Source organism: Parasteatoda tepidariorum, chromosome 9 (assembly GCF_982258835.1).
Source record: "Parasteatoda tepidariorum strain Cologne lab strain chromosome 9, Ptep-v5.0, whole genome shotgun sequence".
In the NCBI taxonomy this organism is placed as follows: domain Eukaryota; kingdom Metazoa; phylum Arthropoda; class Arachnida; order Araneae; family Theridiidae; genus Parasteatoda; species Parasteatoda tepidariorum.
The window spans coordinates 67567290-67584096 of NC_141763.1; the positions used below are offsets into that span (position 1 = coordinate 67567290).

General features: G+C 23.9%; 1 long non-coding RNA gene across 2 annotated transcripts in view; it reads right to left on the reverse strand.

Moving 5' to 3' along the window:
• LOC107437847 (uncharacterized) overlaps positions 1-16807 on the reverse strand; it is a 339730-nt gene that overhangs the window by 219732 nt on the left and 103191 nt on the right. The gene's annotated exons all lie outside the window — the stretch shown is intronic.

Sequence of the window (16807 nt, forward strand, 5' to 3'; positions counted from 1 at the left end):
TCATCAGAAATACTTATGCATTTGAATAATTTTGGAAATATACATTTTATAACTGCTAAAACAATAGTAAATTTCTAAGAAAATCAAACTTTTGAATAAAAAAAAATTTAAAATCAGTTAAAAAAAACATTAGATTTTATCAAAACTTTAAAAACTAAGTAATTTTAATAAATAAATGATTAAAGTATAACAAAAAAATTGAAAAATTGCGCCAATCGTTTGATATAATCAGTACATTCTATTTATATTCATATTTTTCTATTTTTAATAATGCCCAAAAACATTCATTTACAGAAAAAAAATATTTAAAAAATAAAATTTAGAGAAAATAACCTCTTAACAATATTAAAAAAAGTATCTTATTACAACATTACTGTTAAATAAATTCTCCAACTTTGTGGAAAAATTCACGATATTTTTCACTTTTTTTTAATAATGGCTCTGTACCTAATTAATTAAGAATATAGTTTTGATAAAGTTTCATATCAAGAGCTTTAATTTTACTAAATTTTAGAGAATAATTATTAAAAGAATGTTAAAAATATCGCAAAATATCCTTAAAAATATAGTGTCTTGGATTTACTTGAAATGTTGTAATCATAAAACAAAATAGTTTTATCGAACTTTATAAAAAATTTTTATTCATTAAAATCTTCTTAATAACATTTTCTAGGCCTAAAATTGCGTTTACAATTAATTTATTTGCTTAGAATAATGAGAAAAAATTTCATAACTTCGTTGCAAATAATATATTGTTGATGTTTTTTCTAAAACAAAGATATGTTTGATTTTCAATTTCTTTAATTCTTAGATGTGTACATTAAATTTCCATGTTCATAAACGTTGTGAAATTTGTGCCACAAAGAAGGAAAACTCATAATTTTTTTGTAGTCAAAATTGGTTAAATAATTATACACATAGATTAGACGAAGTGTAAATAAAGCGATGCACTTTTGTGAATATATGTTAATCCAAACCAATAGATATTTAAAAACTACATTCTATGTATTAACAGGGTTTACACGACCTGAAAAAAGCAAATGAGTGGTAGCTAAGATTTTTCGAAACTACTAAAAAATGCTTAAATTTAACTTTTATTTGTTAATTACAAAATTATTCCAGAACTGCTTTTTTAGACCCATCTATGTTTCCTGTAAATTAAATATTCATTTTTATCTTAAAACATCTAGTTTTATCTCCCTTTTCCTGCAACTTTAAAATATTTTCCAGATCGTGGGAACCCTGATAAATATATATATTAAATGTAACTATTATTCAGTCTAATAACACAAAACTAAAAATCAGAAATTATTACGTTATAATTTTATATATCTTGTTCTGAGTTAATTATAGCTCATAAGCATGTATTGATTCTCAATAAAGCTTGTTTTGACTTTTATAATTTGTTTTTATAAATAATTAAATCAAGTTTTAAAAAAATTTAAAAATAAAACACTTATTACTGTAAGAGATGCTTCATTATTCAGTGATAAATAGAAAATTTTAAGATTTAGTCTCTCCTGAATTTGATCTTCGATGTTTTAAATTTTTAATTATAAAAACTAAAAAATAATAAACTAATTTTTACGATTTTTCGCAATTTGTATGTCGTGCTCCAATTTACAACGGTAAAAAGTAATTTTTATCTTTTTAATGACAGATACATTCAATTGAAATGTTCTAACCAACATGTTAACTAATTAACTAAATTTAAAAAAGTTAACAGAAATGAGCATTTTATTTTTGAACTGAGAATTCTTACAACTTTTTACGGTACTTTAAAATTATTTCCGAAGTAAATTGCTCGAAAATGTCGATGCTTATTCCAGTACATTAAAGTTAGACAATAAAAAAGTGTAGTAACATTATATCCCAATACGAGTTGAAAACAAAAAATATTTTTCTAAATTGAAGCACTGGAACAAATAATAATTTCCTGCAAAATTTTCAGATTTTAAGTGTTATAATATTTAGGAAAAATAAGTTTACATCTTTAAATATATAATTAATCATTTTTCATCAGATTTAATAATAAATTTTTATTATTATTATTCGCAACTTTTAAGACAAATATATTTTAAAGAATATCATATGTTCTCTGTTACACATATTTTCTAAGAAGCTCTTATTTGTCTCTATATTATTTGCGCATGCGTCAAAAAGCTTTGTTCTAACTTTTTACGCAAAAGAGTGTTTACAATATTTTTATAAAAATAATACAAGAATATTACTTCAAAGCCTACGTGAAATACAAAATTTTATAAAATTTCAAAACAAATAGCAAGAAAAAATATCAGAATAACATATTATAACTTATGTAAATAAATAAATTTACAATTGAGAAATATTTTTTCTCTCAAATATTTATTAAAAACTGAGGTATGTACAAATATTTTTCATAAACGTTTTCTGGAGAAAGATTGATAATATATACATGTAACTGCAAGATAATATTATTATGACATCCGGCAGTAACGAAATTATGGCTCTTTTTTTTTTTTTTTTTTTTACGAAATGAGGAATATAATCACAAGAAAAATCATGCATTAAATAAAGTAAAACCTACTTGTTTTTAGATAATTTAAAAAATTTTAGATAATTAATAATTTCTTAATATAATTGTTTCCTAACTATTCTCTAATACCAATAAAGAAAAATAAATTATTTTAAGAGTGTTTCAAATTATTCCCGAACTTTTTTAAGTAATAGAAATATTATTTACTTTTTTATCTTAAAACAAGTATTCATTAATTGTGCTTAATTAGAACAATTAATCAATGATTTATGCTGGTAATTAGCACAATAGGACATTTAATTATATTTTTTTATCTTTGTATTAGTACTGTATAATTCAAATAGATATACATACAAAACAATTATTGACTGAATTTAATGGAATATTTATAAATTTTTAGTATGTTGTAAGAACTTTGTTTATGGATACCGTTCTTATAAAAATGGATAAATATCTCTGCTGAAAATGTGTTAAATTTCTTGTTTATAAGGTTTTATTTTTTTAATAAAGAATTTTACAGAAAAATACTAAGCAATAAGAAAATCAAGTATCCCGTGAAATCATTTAAATTCTTGCGAAAAAAAACTTAAAATGAGAATAATGAAAAAAATAGCTGATAATATCGGTTGTTGCTGTAAGCACTAACTAAAATACTCTAGACAGAGTTTCTCCGCTAGGGGGGGCAAATATTTGAAAGTACATGCTGTAATTTGTTGAAACATGCAGTAGTACATGCGGTCCAGGTTACAATAGTCTACCCTATTGTTAAACATATTGATACAAAATGTTTTTTACATTTTAATGCTGTACTCCAACAGTCTTATGGGGGAGAAATTATATTAAATTAATGCTTTTCATAATTGTGTTTATTTTGCCACTTTATTGATAAATGTTTATTTTGAAACTATTATACTACAATTTTTTTTCATTTTTACTTTTAACTATAGAATAAGATGCCAGATTTTTCATTGCATTTTAACACTTTTTTTTAAATACGTCTAAAAAGCCCAAATCTAATCAATAAAAAAATTTAAAGAAACACGTTTCATTTATAATTCCTTTCATTTTATTTTTGCTCAAAGCTTTTTAGCATTTATTAATTGTTTGTACAGGAAATTTATTTAACTTGAAGTTAAAGTGATTTAAATAACTCAACCTAATCAATCCTACTGTGCCCGATATTGAAGTAATTAAAAGACTAATATATTGCATACTAGAATTAAACTAGATTAAATATCTATTTGAAATTAAAACAAAAAGAAACGAAATAAAAGAAAATTCCAAAAAGTAAATAAGTGGTTGTAATATCTCCTCAAAAATGACATTCGCTATCTAGCAAATTATTAATTTCAATTTTATAAAACAAGATAAATAGCAAAAAATGTATTTTTTGAGAGTGCGATCTCTTATTTTTTCTTTAAGCAAAGTGAATTTAAAGCGAAAATAATGAGCATAAATAAAAAGTTTTGGACATAAACATCGTAATTGTTTTCGATATTTCTGAGCTAGGTTTCTAATGAATATGCTATTAAAATACAGTATAGTTTCATTTTTAAACTATATTAGCTTAATTGAATGGTAACTGTAAACCGAGAGTCGAAAAAAATTAAGTTCCATGTTTGAGAAGTCGTCTTTTGATTTGTTTTTAGACTTTCCACCATTTCTAAAACATTTCTAATGGATATGTAATTCTGAAGCAGTAGGGGCTTACTCCTTTCTCATTTTCCAAAATTATTCTAAATTGAATTCCTTTTACGGTTTCAATTTAAATTGAAAATGATGAAAGGAAAGAGCGAAAGAACATGGGAATGAAAGCATTCGGAAGTAATTTTACGTTTCGTCGTTCTGATTTATCCTTCAGCGACTAAAAACTTTGCCACTAAACTATATTTACGCTAAGCCTTAAGGAAAATATTCAATTGCAATTACAGAACTCATTTCAAGCAGTAATTGGGCAGAATCACTCTTTTGAAAAGACCTCGCCAAAGATGGCGATGTTTGGCGAATCGATTGGAGATTTTGCGTACCCAAAAAACGAACGAATATTATTCATTAACTTTTGAAGCTTCCACAGCTACAGTCATTTTCGTAGCCCTCAAAAACTAGGAAAAATTCTTAATCCCTTTGCAAACGAGAGTCTTATCGATCGGAGAGAAAGATTTTTCATTATCAGGAAAAAAAATTAAATAAAGAGTGATAGATAAAGAGAGGAGGAAAAAAAAAAGAACATTTTATAAATCGGAAAAGTTCCGATAATCTCATCGGCTGAATATTATTGGGAAAACAAAGGAAACTGCGTTTTTTTCTTTCCTTATCATTTTTCATCTTTTCCCACTACTAATGAGGACTTTTCTAAGAAGGGAACGGTTGACAGTTTAATGAGCGTCGAGTCAAGAGGGGGAAAATAATAAGGGAAAAACAATCGATTTTTCCCTAATGAGAATTTTTCATTATCCATCAATGCTCTCGCTGATGCCTTGACGGAGGCCTGGGAACAGTAACGAGCGCAAAAACATTTTGTTTTTTTTTTAATCGATGTCTTCTACAGCAGAGAAGATGTTCTATGCAAATTGCGGTGGATTGTTTTAAGACTTTAGAAATACTAAAAACATTTTGTGAATTTGAAATGTTTTTTTTCCTTCGAAAAAAATGCTTTTTAAAATTTGAAATGTTGTCGTATGAAAATTTCTTTTTAAAAAAAAATTAAAAGAGAAGTTGATGAAGTCTTATATTTTTCAGCATTCTCCTCAAGGGTGAAATACTCTGATGCTATATACTAATGGTTTCAAAAAGAAGATGGTTAATGATTTTGAGCTATCTGAGAAACATCAATTTATAATTTTTACATTCTTATCCAAATATTTTTAAAAACGCATTATATATTATGATGTATCTAAAAGTTATTTTTATTAAAACTATACGTCAATTTAGATGTATGCTTAGAATTTTAATTTATAAAGTAAAACTTACATTTTAGAATTTTTTTACTTTAAAAAATAAGAAAAAATTATTCTTTCTAGGCCAAATTTCCACGCGAATCATGTACAAAAGTCATTTATTACTTTTTTATTATTAAATTTAAGGAACTGGAGTTATATTTTTATATCGCTAAATTCCCTTTGCTACAGCCATAAGGTGCGTGAAATATGAATGCAACATTTAATTTTTCAAAATGAATATTTAGTAAAAAATGTATCTTGGTATTCGATTTTAGGTTTTATATTTTAAGTTATATAATTTAATCTTATAAATTTTAACGCATTTCATAATGTTTGAAAATTATTTACAAAGTTATTAAAAATAAGAAGCTGCAATAGTCCTTGAAAAAAACATAAACTTTTACAAATCTGTGATCATATGGTATATTTTTTTCCTTTTGATCCTCAAATTCCAGATAATTTCTCCCAATTTAATAAAGAGTTGTAGATATTATTGTTTTATTTTAAATATATTTGATTTTCTCACTTAAATTGCCATTTTTTGCAACTCTGATGAAACTTTGAAAGTGAACTTTGGTGAAAGAAGGCATTGATTTATATTAAAAAAAAAAACGAATTGAAGGTTTTTTGAAAAAAAATTTCAAATTTTTAAAAAGAAAGTAGAAGTTAGAAAAGCAAAAAAATAAAAAATTATAATTGATGTAAATAAATTCTAAAGACCATGAAAAAAGATATCAAACTTAGGTCCATTCGAGTGGTCTTCTTGCTTAATTGAAACCCCTGAACATTATTTGTTTCAAAATTAATCACTAGATAGTCACATCTGTTCTAAATTGGTAATTAAGCATTAAAATTCATAAAAGTTTACTAAAATAATCATTGCGTACTCACACTGTCACATAATAAAAATTTACTGTCTTCCAATCATAAGATGAGATCCCATTTTCACCAACAGCAATCGGCCTAAGAGTTAATCTCGTGATTGCCAGACAGTATTAAAGCAATAAAATATCATTAAGAGAATATGCATAGAAATATAGATTATAATATGCACGCATGTATTTATATCTTAGAGAAATATGAATGCACTTATTTTAATGTATTATCAGAAATGAAGATAATCTTTCGAAATGTTATTGAAGATTGTGGTACGCTTTGCTATAAGACATTGACCTGTAAGTTTATTTCTGAGCTTTGAACAACACAACTGTTTAAATAACATCAATAAGGTTCGAAATTAAACAAATTACAAAGCATTATCGGAAACATGGCTTAATTTCAAGCTTTATTAAAGTTGTAGTAAGTTGTCACGATATCGTGGATTAAGAAACTAATCTTAAACGAAGCTTCATTTGGAAAAATACAAACATTCTAATAAGCATCTGAAAGAGTAAAAAATTAGGATAATTAGTTATATATTTTTTCGAAATTAGTAATTTCGTAATGTTTCTTATTTTTCTTTATTTTAGTTCCTTAAATCAATAAGTCAGTACTTTTAATTTATTAATGAGTTGCTGAGATCATTGTTTTGTTTTAAGTATGTTTAATTTTCTCAATTGAATCGTCATTTTTTACTTTGTAGCTCTGGTACGTACTTTGGTTGACTATCGCAGTATTTTTTATATAAAAAATATCCATTGAAGCTTGCTGCCCTGCATACATACATGGCCACATTTATAATTAAAATTAATCGAATTTGTGTTTAGAGCAATAGGAAGCATTCTAACAAGTATTCGGAAACTTAAACAAAATCAGGATAACTATTTATATATTTTTTTCAAAATTGCTTGATTATTTTTTTTCCTGTTCTATTTCAAAAATTAATGCTTCCCACAGTCAAAACAGTACTGTAAATAAAACAATTAAATTAAATTTTTTAAGAAAAAGTAATATTAAACTTTCTGTCCAATTCAGATTTATTGGATTAATTAAGAAAACAGTACAATTTCTTACGTAGTATTCATCTCTTATGTATAATTTGAATTTTTTTTTCAGTTTGGTAAACGTATGAAATACCCCTCCAACTTCACTAACATATACTTCCTTTTTCCTGTTTTTTCAACTTCTCTTTCTATTTTTTTGTCAATCGCCATTCTAAATTATTAAATGTCATTTCAATTAAATATTTCAATCAGTTTTAAGAGATTTCTGCAAGTATATATTTTAGTTATTTTTAATTAAAATTTAATTCTATTCATTTTCTTTCAAAAGGCAAAAAACAATATTTTTTTTCACCAATTAATGCGCGAAATAATATTCAGTTTCCCTTTTTCCGTATTGATGATTTGAAAATTTTGATTGTTTTCTTATGATCAAATTTCAATGCTTCTTAATTTTTTATTTTTTTCAAAACAATGATTCTCAAAAATTAGGTAATAACGAAAAAATAAAATGTATCTAAATTTGCTTATTTATTTATTAAGTTTTTTTTTTTAGAAAAAAATAATGGTGTTAGAAAAAGAAAAAATATTTTATTCAAAATAAAATGTGTTAGTACCGAAGTGTTTTTATTAGTTTGTCCAACCCCTGAATATTAAATAAATTATACAAAGAAACTGAAGCAGTAATATACTTGATTTAAGAAAAAATTAAATAAGAAGGAAGTAAAAAAACTTCATTAGCTTCAAAAATACTAAGATAGAAAATGATAATTAACACGTTTTAATCATTTAAAAATAGGCACCCATTCTCAAAACTTCTCAGGCGTGATAAAAAAGAAACCAAAGTGATTTCCTATATGTTTTAATAAGGTACATTATTAGGCTTGGCCAATGTTATTAGGTATATGAGAAACATGATATTCACAATGTGCATTCAAAAATTGAAAATGTCAATTGCTTAAATTCAATTTTGGGAAATAATGAAAAAGAAAAACGTAATTGTTTTTCTTAATATTTTTCTGAAGCAGTATTTGGAAAAAAGATGAATAAAAATTAAAATATAAATATTTTATTTTAAATAAAGATAATGTTTGAAAACGAAAAATGTGCACAATATTTTCAGGCATTTCAAAATACGTAATAAAAATCTAATTACAAAATATGTAGTCATAAATTATTAATTAGAAATCAAAACAAATGGATTTTTAGCAATATATATCGAGCTAATTTATTTTCTTCAAAATGAACCTCATTAAGGTGACAAATTGAGAGTGAATAACAAATTTTATTTTATTATTATTATTCCTAGTATTAGTATTATGTAATAGTTATTAGTATTATGTTATAGTTATTATAATTCTTCATTATAATAATAATTCTTCACGACGTTAATTTGTTTTAATTTAAAATTACCCTAACTCAAAAAGTTCATCTTTCAAACGAGTATAGAACTGACTTTCCCCCTCTTGTTTTTTTTTTTATTTTTACTTTCTCTTTATCCCTACCCCCTCTTTCTCTTTCTATCTTTATTAGAAATGATTTCATATCATCTTTAGTTCCTATAACTCATTTATACAGCTGAATCTCTTTTTTTTTAGAACTTACGAGGAAGAATATTATTAAAATTCAGCATAATTTTATATTAATTTAAATTTTTAATTTTAGTTACTCTCAATTGTTAATAACATTTCACATACATTTCAAAAATAAATTCATATATTTTTTTCTCAAAATGTAATTAATAAATTTAATTTTATACTTTTCCAATATAAACTTTTATTGATATTCCACTAATTGGAATTCTTAATTATTTTTAAGATTTAGTAAATTTCAAGGGAAAACTTAGCACGGTGCAAAGTATGACTAGGTTAATTGAAATTAAATATTCCAATTTTATATAAATGAACTAAATTATAATGACTTATTTAAATTAACGTACGTAATCGTTGAACAATTTAAATTAAGCCTAGTTGGAAAAAAATAGTTCCTAAAATTTTTTTTACAGTTCATTTATTTCCTTTAATTCCCCCCCCCCGAATTATTCAATAAAAATATCTTGGAATCTCCCCCCCCCTCCTCTTCTCTTTCCCTCCTTCTCCTTTTTTTTTATCTTCATCTGAAATGCTTCAATTTCGTCGTCAGTTATTATATATCTTTTATATATCTTTTCCCAATCATGTTTTACCATCTTTCTTTTTCCGGGAATCAAAATCTTTCTTTGATAATTAAAAAATATTAAAAAAATAACTACGATTACAACTTATGGCAAACCATAGGTTTAGTCCCTGATTAATAACTACCTTTATATTCCATTAATTAGTATACTCCATAAATTTAAAACTTTCTTTGAAAATGTTGAGTACGTTTTAATGAACCAAATTCTAACGTCTAACAACACATGCGTAATTATAGATTAATTTAAAGATATCTTTGTAGCAAACAACTTCTCTTTCAAAATTTGGACAATCCTTTATCTTCTGAGTTTTTCTCCTGGAATGTGAAATAAAGATATAACGAAACTCCCCCCACCCGGGATTTCTCCTTTCCCCCCTTTCTTTTTCTATCTTCATCCGAAATGCTTCAATATCATCTTCAGTTATTATATCTCTTTTATACATTTTTTCCCAATCACTTTTTCCCATCTTTTCTTTTTCGGAAGTCAAAATCTTTCTTTAGTACTAAAAAAACTCAAAAAATAAGAACTGGCCGGCAGTGATTATAACTAGTGGCAAACAATAGGGTTTGGGAAAAAAACGAGTACGAGGGGGGGGGGAGAATCTTAAGATGGGAGCCAGTATGAATAAAAGAAATAAGAAGGGGGGTTGCATTTGAATTCTTTTGCCTTCCAATGTGGGGACCAAGACGTATTCTCTAAGTAATAATCACCAGCCTTTGTTGTTTGCCAGTTTCCATTAATAGCCCCGGAGGTTCTTTGGAACAATGATATTCTCCAAAACAGAATCGTATATATATAATTTTTTTTCCTTTTTTCTAGTTACTTTTTGCCAAAGAATTGTCATTTTTAATGATTTTCTCCTGATGAAATAGAGTTTTTTCTCTCCTTCTTTCTCCAGTTTTTGGTCGATCGCTTTTTTTTTTCGCTGGAGTTGCAGCAGTTTGTCTTTAAATGATCGTGATCTGCGAAAAACGGTTCGAATGAGAGCATTTTTATTTTTTGTTCGTTTTTTTATAAAGACAAATATGGCGTCGCCGTCCGCCATGTTTAATCCTTTCTAAATGAAAAAGATTTGTTGTCGCATATTAAAGATTTTTCCATGACCTTTTCTACTGAGGGACTTTAGGTCTGAAATATGAATGTCGCCATTCATTGGTGCAAAATAAATTTTAATATCGAGAAATAAGTCTCTGAGTAATATAAGGCTTTCATATACTATTAAATACCTAATAAAGAGCAGAAAAAATAAAATAAATTCAATAAACGTGGAAAGTTCGATTTTACATAAATTATGATATAATCTAATATATGTAAGAATATCAAAGATAGGAGTAAGAGAGGTATATTACATAGAAACATTTAATAATATTTTTTATTACCTATTTATCCTTTTTATCAAAAGTGCATAAATATGTTCGACTTGATTTTCTTTTGATTATTCAATACAATTTTCTTATTCAAACCTACCGAGTTCATTTAAGTTTGTTTTTATAAGTTTTAATATTGAATTCTGAAGCAGGTTTATTAAATTCAGAATTTTAATCAAAGTCTGCCGTAAAATGCTCAAATTGGACATTATTTGCGTTTATCAATCTTATTGAGAAAGTTGGTTAAAATTAAAACTTTCAGAAAAGACTGTTAAAAATTTTTAGGTACACAGAAATTTCTTAAAATTAATATATATATATATATATATATATATATATATATATATATATATATATATATATATATATATATATATATATATATATATATATATATATATATATATATATATATATATATATATATATATATATATATATATATATTACACAATAAAAACAAAAAGGATAATAAAGAGAAAAACGAAGAAAATTAATAAGTTTTATTTACTGCTCATAAGCAGCAAGTATATAGAACTCATAAAATAAGTTAAATATATAGAGAAAACATGTAAAATAATAAAGATTAATGAAAAGAGAGGAAGAAAAAAAATAAAATAAAATATTTTTAAAAAAGAGATTGATGAAGAGATTATATCTTTTTATTGTTTGTTTTACTAATTTTTAATATATATTACTTTTTTAAAAATTTATTTTTGCTTTTTCTTCTTCTCTTTTCATTAATTCTTATTATTCTCTATATTTTTAACTTCACACGATTATTTCACAAGAGTATGAATAATTATAAAATAGTTATTTTAAGTTAGAAGAATAGTTAAGAAATTTTAGTAATTTAAATTATTAAAACATTTTATAAGAATTTAAAAATAATGTCATCAAAATGATCTGTAAATTATTATTAACAGAATAATAATTTTAATATGTAAAAAAATACGTTTCTCTACCCCAACCCCTCAATTATTACCTGAATTATATTTAAATACATTTCAATATATAGATTTTTAAGACACTCACTCATATTTTCCTTGTTAGGATAAATTTATAAACTTTTATTAATAGGGTTCTATAAATTTTAAAATTAATTCCATTGAATTGCTAGAAATAAAAAGAAAGTTATTTCAGGTTTAATCATTATTTCATAACACATTCATATTTTAAAATTACTGAACAACATATGATTTTTATAAACTAAAATCTGAAGAACTAAGTTTGATTTCATAAAAAGTATCATAAAAAAATTCTTAATTGTATTTTGAATAACTCATATGCTAAAGTAAATATAATTTACAGTTTTTATATATTTGAAAAAAGAATATTATGAACAAAAAACCTTTTTTCTCATTATTTTGAAATTTGTATTTAATACCTAGCAGATATGTTTGTTTATGAAGTTTATGACAAAAGGTTTTTTAAAAGAAATTTAACCGAAATTATTGTAACTAAGTATATAAAACCTAAAATGTATTGTACTCAAAATAATAATATTAATAAAGCTAATATAAAATAATATTCAGAAAAAAATGTATTATCATTATTATTTGAAATTTATGGTAAAATAAATAAGCTAATTAGGTTTAAACAGCTATATAATCTATACAACTTTATACAATATCATTTTTTTATATCGTCGATTTTTGAAATTTTAATTACAATATATTTAACTATTTTAATTAATTAAAATAGATATTCGAATAAAATAATGATTTTAAAAATAATTTAAATAGTTTTAGATTTCATAAAAAAAATATAATAGGGCAGTCACATAAATAAACAAATAAATTTATTATAAAGTATTTTTATTCACTATTTAAAACACTAACAATAGTTTACAAAACAATCAATACAATGATAACATTATATAATATTTATAATAGTTTATATTATGTTATTTTATAATACATTATTTTATTTATAATATAATATTACCTTATAATACTTTATATTAAAATTTAATTTATATAGAAGAAATGGCAATTACAGTATGTTTGTTACCTTACAATACACTATTTTATTATGCATGTAATTTTATAATACATTATTTTATTTATAATATAATATTACCTTATAATACTTCATAATAAAATTTAATTTATATAGAACAAATAGCAATTATAGTATGATTGACATATTTGTTTTTTTTTATATTTTAATGATAAAGTTGCAGATAACAATATATTTTATTTAAATAAGATATGAAAGATATTAGCAAATATTTAACTAGTTCACAATAATATCGATATTTTTGATTATTCAAAAGAATTATTATGATGAAAGTAAAAGAAAATAATTTTAAAAAATTTCGATAATTATATTTATAAAATTGTTTGCCTTTGGAGGGGGGAGGGGTATATTAATTATTTGGAGAAAAAAATTATTAAAACGTGAAATGAAGAGATTTATGGAAACAATATATTCTTTGAATTAACAATCTTGAAGCGGATGTAAACAAATTCAGATTATTAATTTAAGAAAAAATGTATTTTTAATACTAAAAAATATACGATGTTGTAACTAACTGTGTAGTCATTTAGAAATAATAAAAATTTCACAATTCTGTAAATAAACAATATTATTTTAATTACATCTAATCTGAGAGAAGCCATACTAAATAATGCTTAAATAGTGCTCATAAAAAGGGATAATGAAGAACTCAAAGTGTTAAAACGAAGCCAATAATTTTAAGAGACTGTGAAATTTAAGAGCACTTTAATGGATTCATTTCCCTTAAACAAAAACATTTACCTTTTCACCCAGTTTAACACTAATTATTTTTCGTATTAACAGTTAATTTATTACAGAAATTTCCTTTATGTGGCAATAAACATTTAAAATCAAAGTTTGTGAAGAAGTCACTTTAAAAAAAGAAAAGTAATTATTTACTCTTCTTTTTCTGTTAGTTTTTATTTATTTACCCTTCTATCTTTGTCGAGTAATAATTTTTCACGTTAAAGTTAAGTCATTGATTTTATTATTCACAATAGAAATAGCTTTTTTACTTTTTAATTCGCACCCCCCTTGTGCTTTTTAATTCGTTTTGTGCCCCTGCTCTGCCCTTCATTATGGATACAAATTTTAGAAATACTATGCATATTTCTATAGAGTTTGCATTTTTATACTAATGTTATGGAATGGAGAGTTTATAATTTTTTAATCCTTGAAAACTAACACTTATTTTGAAAATAATCAATTTTTTATATAATATAAATATTTCAAAGTTAAATATACTTTCATGATCGTTTGATAATTAATAAAGCACATTTTTATATATTTAAGTTATTCAGTAAAAAAAGGCGATACTTAAAACTTGTTCAGCTCTAAATATTTAGTATACATTTTGTGTTTCATTTAGAAAGATGCATCTTTTAAAATTCATTTTTAGTATCAATATCAAATTTTTTTGGGGGATTTATTTTAAATTATTTAAGACCAGCTCCTCTAAAAATGTTCTATTTCGAATCGTAATAAAAATTACTTCTCACGCTATAATAATGACCTCTCACGCTATAATAAGGACCTCTCACGCTAGTACAGCAGTGTTCAATATTTTGTCCCCCATGTGTGTCTTGCATAAATCTATCTTGGGGTATCCTTGTGAAAGTGGTCAATTGGAAATGACCTACAACAATTTAAAATCTTTCGTTCGGAAAGTCTACCAGTTAGCAGGAATTGAAAAACCATAAATGGCATTCGTGGGATTTTTTTCCTTTTGCTTTAGACCACAATTTTTTGAAGCACTCTCTATTTAATACCATTTCAAAGGTGACTTTAAAATGATATTTCAGAGTGTAAAAACATTTTAAGTAGCAAGACACAAGGTATTTGGCTATCGTAGAGTTAATATAACTCAATTCCCAATAAGTTTCCTCCTCTTAAACAATAAGGACTAAATGCTGTTAGTGTGAAAAGTATTAGAAGTGTTTGTTTATGAGTTTATAAATTGGAATAACTTCATTTGCATATATAAATAATGTAAAAAATATATCTCCAAATTTATATTGAGCAGATAAATAAAAACAAGTACAAAATCATGGATCAATTCAAATTATCTCTCACAAATGTCCCTCTTGATAATCATTTAACAATCAATTTCTAAAAGCTCCGCTTTTTTTTCTTTTAAGTTTTGAAAGAATTATAAAATATTCAAATGCTGTAATTTTAATCAGATTAGTCAGCAAAGAAGATTTTACGAAAAACATTGGTACTACGTATTAATAATTTCAACATTGCATTGCGATATGAAAAATAAATTTATTAAATGTTAAAATAGATAAACCCTTATCAATTTAAAACATTCCTGAAAAGAAAGAATCGGAAAGCAATAAAAGGATTAAATTGCCTTACCTTTCAATTCTTCTTCTTAAATTGTATAATTTTCCTCACAAAATTATGATATTCATATTTCAAAAATGAATTATATTATTTTCTTTGAAAAACGGTATCGAAGCAATAAAATTAAACTTACTATCTTAAACGAAGATACATTTGAAATAATTTTTAAACATCTTTCAATTTTCGATTAATCATTTTACCAATGCTATGTCAATCTAAAAATTTAATCTATAGAATTATAAATAAATTAAAAATTTCATGGAATAAACGTAACGGTTCTCTTCGGAATGCATTGCTTTTCTACCAACAGAGAGACATTTCGAAATAAAGAATAATTATCCGAAGATACTATATATATATATGTATGAATGTATGCGTATATATATATATATATATATATATATATATATATATATATATATATATATATATATATATATATATATATATATATATATATATATATATATATATATATATATATATATATATATATATATATATATATATATATATATATATATATATATATATATATATATATATATAGATAGATAGATAGATAGATAGATAGATAGATAGATAGACAGATATCAAAACGTAAAATGTTTAACAGTCAATGTTAACTGTTAACAAGTTAAAGGCTCGATATTTTATCCGGATAAATGTGAGAACACAGTCACAGTAATTCAAATATTCTAAAAACACCGTAAATTTATTTTATAATTTTTTTTTATAAAATATAAAATTCTTAAATGATGAATGATATAATGGGAAATTAACAACAGTTTTTCAGAATAATAAATCTATTAGATATAATAGAAAAAAAAAATTTTATTACATTTTATTGCCCTTACACTTACTTTCATATCATTGTCAAGTTTTACATTTCATTATCAGTAACTTAAAAAGTTATTACTATTTATTAATAAACGTATAAAATTGAGCTTAATTAAATGACCACTATTTTTATTTTACATCTAATTTAACGTTACGAATTTCAAATATTCAATTCGTGATAATATAGTTCATAAAAATAAAATATTCCAGAATTATCAGTTTTTTGAAATAAAAAATCTTTTAGTGTAGCTTTTCAAAACAATATTATTATTTAAAAAAAAGCATATGTATGAGTACTACTGTGGACATAAATGCTGGTATAATGTAGACAGCGGGAATATTTAAGTTATTTATCACTCAATATTCTAAGTTTTGGTAGATGGAAAAACTATTTTTCTTCGGGTATATTATCATGCAATTGCTGTTCTTTCATATGCAGTTGCATTACAACTCAACTGATTAAGTAGAGTATTTTTATAAAAAAGGTCGAAAAGTAAATAATTAATTTATTTATAGAATTTACCCGAAAGAATATCTGTATTTATAATTCTCAGTTATAGCAATAAATGAATATTTACATTGAGTATTTAAATAATAAAAATTTTAATTTTTTAATAAACCATTAATTTGCATAGGCTATTAAATGACTCCACAGGGATTGTGTGGTTACATAGCTATAGTGCTAAAGAGGACATAATGTCTTTAATAAAACTTCTGTGATAATTATGTGATTAATTACT